This window comes from Dysidea avara, chromosome 4 (assembly GCF_963678975.1).
Source record: "Dysidea avara chromosome 4, odDysAvar1.4, whole genome shotgun sequence".
Taxonomy (NCBI): Eukaryota; Metazoa; Porifera; class Demospongiae; order Dictyoceratida; family Dysideidae; genus Dysidea; species Dysidea avara.
In genome coordinates, this window is record NC_089275.1 from 31,592,256 (window position 1) to 31,600,389 (window position 8,134).

Consider the following 8,134-nt stretch of genomic DNA (forward strand, 5'->3'; position numbering starts at 1 on the left):
TTACTGGGTGCACGCCCACAGCTGGCTGAAGACTGACTGTGGGCATATTATAATAGTGTGTCGATGCATGTACCTCTAATCTATCCACATATGTTTGTCTGTACACACCAACCTATCAAATAGTAATAGCAGCCAACATGTAAGAATTAAATGCTAAATGAAGTCTATACAAAACTTCTGCACAGGTTTGCTCTCTCCTCAGTGGTCTAAAACACGGATGTAGTGACTCTCTACAGACTTTGTGAACAACCTTCCCTTTGGGTTATACAGATGTTTAAGAACTGAAAAAAGTATTGCAGTATTGGCATACTAGCGGCTCAAGCAAGCTTTCAGATCGACCCGAAACGCTGTCAACAAGTTGCTACGGAATTTTAAAAATTATTTATTTAACGGAATTTTCTAGTGACTGACTGACTGACTGAGTAACTGACTGACTGATACCTTCAGACAAGCGTAACTCGATAACGGCCAAGGCTACGGGCCTGTTGTTCGACGTCGCTTCGGCCCGACAGGTGCCTTTTGGCATACCGCAGTATGTACAATGCATTCTTCATGGACTTACCAGTGTCCTCCTTTGTGTCCCATTCATCTTTGCTGACAGTGAGAAGTGTCGATTTGGTGATAGCACGTGATGGCTTCCCTTCGTAACGGAAATCGTCCGTTTTTGTCATAGTGGCTATTTGATGGGGTATAAAGGATCATCTATGATATATAGCAGAGGTGCTTTTCAACCAGTTCTTGTACTGCTGTTTAACGGGTTGAACATAACCTGATAATGCAATGGCGGATCCAGGATGGGGCATTTGGGGCAAATGCCCCCCCCCCTTCCTCTTCAAGAAATTGCATACAAGATCGAGATACTCTAATAGAGCAGTCAATTACTCTAATAAAGCAGTCACAATGTTCATGAGGCAGTGTAGCTTACTTATGAAGCTATAAATAGGATTTTATTTTACATAACAGACGTGATATAGTTGGTAAGGATAACTAGCTATTATTGTCGTGACCTTTTTTTTTTTTTTTTTTTTTGGTCTTCAACTAGTTTTCAACAAGTTTTTTTGGTCTTAAACTGTTTTTCAGAAAGGTGCCCCCCCTCTTTCCAAACTCTGGATCCGCCCCTGTAATGTTGATACTTTTAAATCTTTACTAAACTATATAAAACACTTGTCCGCCCAATTGTTGAATATAACAATGTCATATGGGGACCTTCTTACACACTTGACAATCAAAAACTTGAAAGAATGCAGCGTAAAGCAACCAGAATGATTCCATCTATCAACCATTTATCATACTACGACAGATTAAGACATCTAAACATACCATCTTTACAACACCATAGACGAAGGGGTGATTTGATATATTTGTACCAAATTCTCAAAGGCAGTTATGATATAGAAAATCATTTATTTACCCCATCCACTTCTACTGTAACAAGAGGTCACACAAGGAAATTATTCATACATCACACTAATTCGTATACAAGATCTAATTTTTATAGTAACAGAGTAATCAATGACTGGAATTCATTACCCCAATCTATTGTTGATTCTTCCTCTGTCAATGATTTTAAAATACTGCTGGACAGACACTACAGTAATTGCTTATTTGATTTTGTATAGTAATTAGAATAGCTAAGTACATAATAATTATTAATTTTGTTTATGGAAGTACAGGCATAAGCCTTTATCCTTAAAATACAAATACAAATACAATACAAATACAATTATAGTTACACAGTGTAATTTAGTTTATTAACGTTTAGTTTGTTAACTAATCATGTACATTATACTCGTGATTGAGGTTTGTACATTATGCAATAATAATAATAATAATAATAATAATAATAATCAAGACACACAGTAGTGTGTCGTGCAGCCCAACAAGCCGGCGCGCAACCCCGTAAGTATATTGACAGGAAGTAAGAAATTGCAATTTTCGCACCTCCGTAGCTCTGTGCTGCCTTGATGAAACAAGACAAATTTTGCTGTGTACATTCTCTCCAACTTCAGTACTCCACATTCCAAATTTGAGCGAAATCGCTTCAGGAATTCCTGAGATATGCGACTTCAAAAATTGGCTTAGTTTCTTCGTTTTTTTCTTCTTATTTTTCTTCCTCTTTTCGCACACTTACAAAAACTGCTATAAAACGCGAACGCGTTATTCGATTGCCTTGAAATGTGGCACACAGAAGGGGGGTATAAAGGCGCATCTCTGTACCAACTTTGGCTGGAATACCATAAACAGGCAAAGAGTTATGAGCAATTATGCACGGAAAATAACACCAATATGTTGTCACGCCTGCAGGGTAAACCGCGTATGGGAAGAAGCTGAAAATCGGTGGGTCAATAGGTTAACTATTGATCCTCAAACCTTTTGTGGTTTGAAAGAAATCGAGCTAAAAACCAGGAAGATATAGCGAAAAAATCAACAGTGTGTAACAATTATGCAATCGAGATTAGCTAATTTTTAAATTTTTTATTTTATTATTATTATGCTTGCCACGCCTACCAGATAAACCACTTGGGGTAATGCTTTGAAAATCGCTGTACAGATGGAGTTATCATCTTAGAAAGGCTCTTCAATGGTGTAGAAAAATCAGACTTAAAGCCGCGGAGTTATAACACGAGATCCAACTTGGTGTAGCAAGTGCAAGATCGAGATATTCTAATAGAGCAGTCATCCTAATAGAGCAGTCACCCTGAACAGAATTCAAGAGATCAGTTAGAAATAAGTAACCTGTATAGAGATCAGCTACAAACAAATCACCCTGTAGAGAGTTCAGCTACAAACAATTCACCCTGTTCAGACATCAGTTAGAAGAAGTTTTCTTGTAGAGAGTTCAGTTACAAACAAATCACCCAGTTGAAAGATCAGCTAGAAGATGTCACCTTATAGATAGTTCAGTTACAAAGAAACCACCATGTAGAGAGTTCAGCTGCAAACAAATCACCTGTAGAGAGTTCAGCTAGAAACAAGTCACCCTGTACAGAGATCAGCTAAAAACAAGGCACCCTGTAGAGAGTTCAGCTAGAAGAAGTTACCTTGTAGATAGTTCAGCTACAAACAAATCATCCTGTAGAGAGATCAGCTAGAAGAAGTTACCTTGTAGATAGTTCAGCTACAAACAATCCACCTTGTACAGAACTCAGTTAAAAGAGGTTTCCTTGTAGAGAGTTCAGCTACAGACAAATCACCCTGTAGAGAGATCAGTTAGAAGAAGTTACCTTGTAGATCGTTCAGCTACAAACAATTCACCCTGTAAAGAGATCAGCTAGAAGAAGTTACCTTGTAGAGAGTTCAGCTACAAAGAAACCATCATGTATAGAAGTCAGCCGCAAACAAATCATGTATAGAGAGTTCAGCTACAAACAAATCTCCCTGTAGAGAGATCAGCTAGAAGAAGTTTCCTTGTAGAGAGTTCTGCTACAAACAAATCACCCTGTAGAAAGATCAGCTAGAAGAAATTACCTTGTAGGGAGTTCAGCTTCAAAGAAGCAATCATGTGAGAGTTCAGGTACAAACAAATTGTCCTGTAGAGAGATCAGCTAGAAGAAGTTACCTTGTAGAGAGTTCAGCTACAAAGAAACCATCATGTAGATAGTTCAGGTACAAACAAATCACCCTGTAGAAAGATCAGCTATAGAAGACATCACCTTTTAGAGAGTTCAGCTACAAAGAAACTATCATGTAGAGAGTTCAACCACAAACAAATCACCCTGTAGAAAGATAAGCTATAGAAGAAATCACCTTGTAGAGAGTTCAGCTACAAAGAAACCATCATGTAGAGAGTTCAGCTACAAACAAATCAGCCTGTAGAGAGATCAGCTAGAAGAAATTACCTTGTAGAGAGTTCAGCTACAAAGAAACCATCATGTAGAGAGTTCAGCTGCAAACAAATCACCTGTAGAGAGTTAAGCTACAAACAAATCTCCCTGTAGAGAGATCAGCTAGAAGAAGTCACCTTGCAGGGAGTTCAGTTACAAAGAAATAAACCATATAGAGAGTTCAGCTGCAAACAAATCACCTGTAGAGAGTTCAGCTAGAAACAAGTCACCCTGTAGAGAGATCAGCTAGAAACAAGTCACTTTGTAGAGAGTTCAGCTAGAAGAAGTCACATTGTAGAGCTACAAAAAAACTACCATGTAGAGTTCAGCTGCAAACAAATCACCCTGTAGAGAACTCAGCTACAAACAAATCGCCCTGTAGAAAGTTTAGCTAGAAGAAGTTACCTTATAGGGAGTTCAGCTATGAACAGATCACCCTGTAGAGAGTTCAGCTACAAACAAATCACCCTGTAGAGAGTTCAGCTACAAACAAATCACCCTGTAGAGAGTTCAGTTACAAAGAAACCACCATGTAGAGAGTTCAGCTGCAAAAAAAATCAATCACTCTGTTGAGAGTTCAGCTAGAAGAAGTCACCTTGTAGAGAGTTAAGCTGCAAATAAATCACCCTGTAGAGAATTCAGCTACAAACAAATCACCCTGTAGAAAGATCAGCTAGAAGAAGTTACCTTGTAGAGAGTTCAGCTACAAAGAAACCACCATGTAGAGAGTTCAGCTGCAAACAAATCACCTGTAGAGAGTTCAGCTAGAAACAAGTCACCCTGTAGAGAGATCAGCTAGAAGAAGTTACCTTGTAGAGAGTTCAGCTACAAAGAAACCACCATGTAGAGAGTTCAGCTGCAAACAAATCACCTGTAGAGAGTTCAGCTAGAAACAAGTCACCCTGTACAGAGATCAGCTAAAAACAAGGCACCCTGTAGAGAGTTCAGCTAGAAGAAGTCACATTGTAGAGAGTTCAGCTACAAAGAAACTACCACCTAGAGAGTTCAGCTGCAAACAAATCATCCTGTAGAGAGTTCAGCTAGAAGAAGTCACCTTTTAGAGAGTTCAGCTACAAAGCAACCACCATGTAAAGAGTTCAGCTGCAAAAAACTCAATCACCTTGTAGAAAGATCGGCTAGAAGAAGTTACCTTGTAGAGAGTTCAGCTACAAAGAAACCACCATGTAGAGAGTTCAACTGCAAACAAATCACCTATAGAGAGTTCAGCTAGAAACAAGTCACCCTGTAGAGAGTTCAGCTAGAAGAAGTCACATTGTAGAGAGTTCAGCTACAATGAAACTCCCATGTAGAGAGTTCAGCTGCAAACAAATCACCCTGTAGAGAACTCAGCTACAAACAAATATGCAGCGTAAAAAGATCAGCTAGAAGAAGTTACCTTGTAGAGAGTTCAGCTACAACGAAACCACCATGTAGAGAGTTCAGCTACAAACAAATCACCTGTAGAGAGTTCAGCTAGAAACAAGTCACCCTGTAGAGAGATCAGCTAGAAGAAGTTACCTTGTAGATCGTTCAGCTACAAACAATTCACCCTGTAGAGAGAGCAATTAGAAGAAGTCACCTTGTAGAGTGTTCAGTTACAAAGAAACCACCATGGAGATTTCTGTAATCAATATAACTGATATTATGTGACCGGATTTGCGAAAAGGGGTTTTCCACACACATCCAATTCCGTAATCGTTGGAGACCATAACTCAGTGTTCAAGTAACATATTAACCTGAAGATTACACCACTTATTCAGCTATAGTGGTGCGCACCACTGTCCAAAATTCAAGGCAATAGCTCTTTCCAATCTGAAGTTATCAATTGTCAAAGTTGGAAAATTGGATGTGTGTGGAAGATCTCTTTTCGCAAATCCGGTCACATATGTATTATACAGTATATATAATTTGTACATTTACTGATAAAATATTTAAAGTACATCTACTTCATCTTTTCTTCTTCCTGTAGTAAAGAAAAAAACATAGGTTAAAAAAGGTATACAAACACAAAAAGAAATGAAATCTAATCCAAAACAGCCAAGCTGTAAAAAAAGTGTGCGGCCCTCAGAAAGGCTATGGTGAAAAAATATGTGAAATCCAAGGTGGCGGCCAAGAAATGGCTGTGATGGTAGGTTAATGGTAAAAATTTTAATAACGACAATTCAGGTGAATTTTTGTGAAGCCAAAAATTCACCTGAATTGTCGTTATTAAAATTTTTACCATTAACCTACCATCACAGCCATTTCTTGGCCGCCACCTTGGATTTCACATATTTTTTCACCATAGCCTTTCTGAGGGCCGCACACCTTTTTTACAGCTTGGCTGTTTTGGATTAGATAATATAACCGACAAGATCTATGCGACAACGAAGCGTAATAATGGATATTTCACTTTTCAGCAACAATTGATACAACTGGGGCGCGCGGTACCATTTCTTTCGATATGCGTGGGTTGCAGAGGTGCTTTTCGAACAGTTCTTGATTCGAAATGCTGCGTAACAGGTTGAACAAAGCTGACAACAAAGCGTAAAGGATACTTCACTTCCCAGACGATAATTGGGGCGCGCGGTGCCATTTCAGACAGTCAAAATAATTATTTACAAAAAAAGTTTAAAACACAAGTACACAGAAAAATTTGGACTTTTCAACTAGAGTAGGGACCATAGGCATAGCACATCGATAAAAAGTATTGAAACAAGTTGGAGTAGTGCACGATTTAAAAGAAGTGTTATATCCCTACTGTGCATTTCCATTATGGTGTCATGAGCGAGTGTTGAGGATTTGACAGTGAATAATAATTTTAAAAGTGTTTATAATCTGGATATTTCACTTTGTAATAGAAGGATTGGCCAAGAGATGCTGTATCATTACTGTAATGAAGCTGTATTGGTTGAAATCATCTAGGATCCAACTTAGCCTAGCTGCATGCTCTATGCTGTACTTTCTCTATCTTCTGAGTATTGTTATATATGACTCTATGGGTCCCAGCATATTCCATCAATGAGTATACTAATGTACTGTTACTTTGACCTCAACTCAAGTTATGTTATTTTTCTAGATTTAGTAGTGTAACAAGAATGATGTCATCATTAAATTTACCTACCCTCGAAGAAAGAAGAAACGAGTCTAAGATAACTACAATGTATAAGATAATTAATGGAAATCTAAGTATACCTACAAATGATCTAATACCTAATCATCGTCCATCAAGGGAAGGATATTATAAACAGCTTGTCACTATGATTGACTCCTATAAATTTTCCTTTTTCCCTTCTACAATCAGACTCTGGAACACACCCCCCCCCCCTTTGTAATTCACTCCCCTACCTTAGATGAGTTTTGTACCAACCTGAACATGCATTATGATCACACCTGTGCACAACAATCTTTTTGATTTCTGCACAGTAACAAATATAATAATAATAATAATGTTTCAAAAAGTTTAATGTTTTATTGGCCTTAGCTGCAGCTGTATTGCTAATGTATGGAGACCATGCTAGCTTGTCATCTAATATAACAACAAGCTAAGAGTGTTGATTTGATGTATGTACCTGAACTGTGATTTAGTATGTATTTAAAATGATTGGCAATAAAGATCAGGTAAACCGCATACTGGTTACATCAAGAGTTCATAATTTTATATTATGAACTCTTGGTTACATTGAATCTTAATTGCCACTTAGTTGTCCATTTGTGTAATAGCTCAAGGTCATGCTGAAGTTGAATAGGATTCTCTTCTGTGGTGATAATTCTGTATAGCAAACAATCATTCATACTGACAAATTTACATGTTCTGTTACATCATTTCTGTGTATAGGAGAAACATTGAGTGGCAAAGGACTGTCCCAACTCCAGATTGAACAGATACCGAGTCAGAAAAGTACACGTACTAACTAAAGTTACTCATTGTGATCTTCTGGTAAGCCAAATAATTATGGACTTACTGATGTCACCATAGTGTCTCAGCAATCTTTGATGCGGGACACTATCGAATACTTTGGTACAGTCAAGGAGAATGACATTAGTTTGTTTCTGCTGGTCCAGGTCATATGAAAGACTTCTTTCAGTGAAACGAGCTAAGTTCGTAATAAAAGAGTGCTGGGATCTGAAACCGTCAATGAGAATGTTGTTAGAGTTTAAATGTTCCATTATATAATATGCTCCATTATATAATATGTTCCAATAGTTTTGTACCATACAGTAGTCATTGATATACTGTACATCGGTGGTTTGTAGCACTAGCGCATAGGGTTTCTGTTTTTAAAACCGGACATACATTAGCCATAGATGGTAATATACCTGTGTCTAGT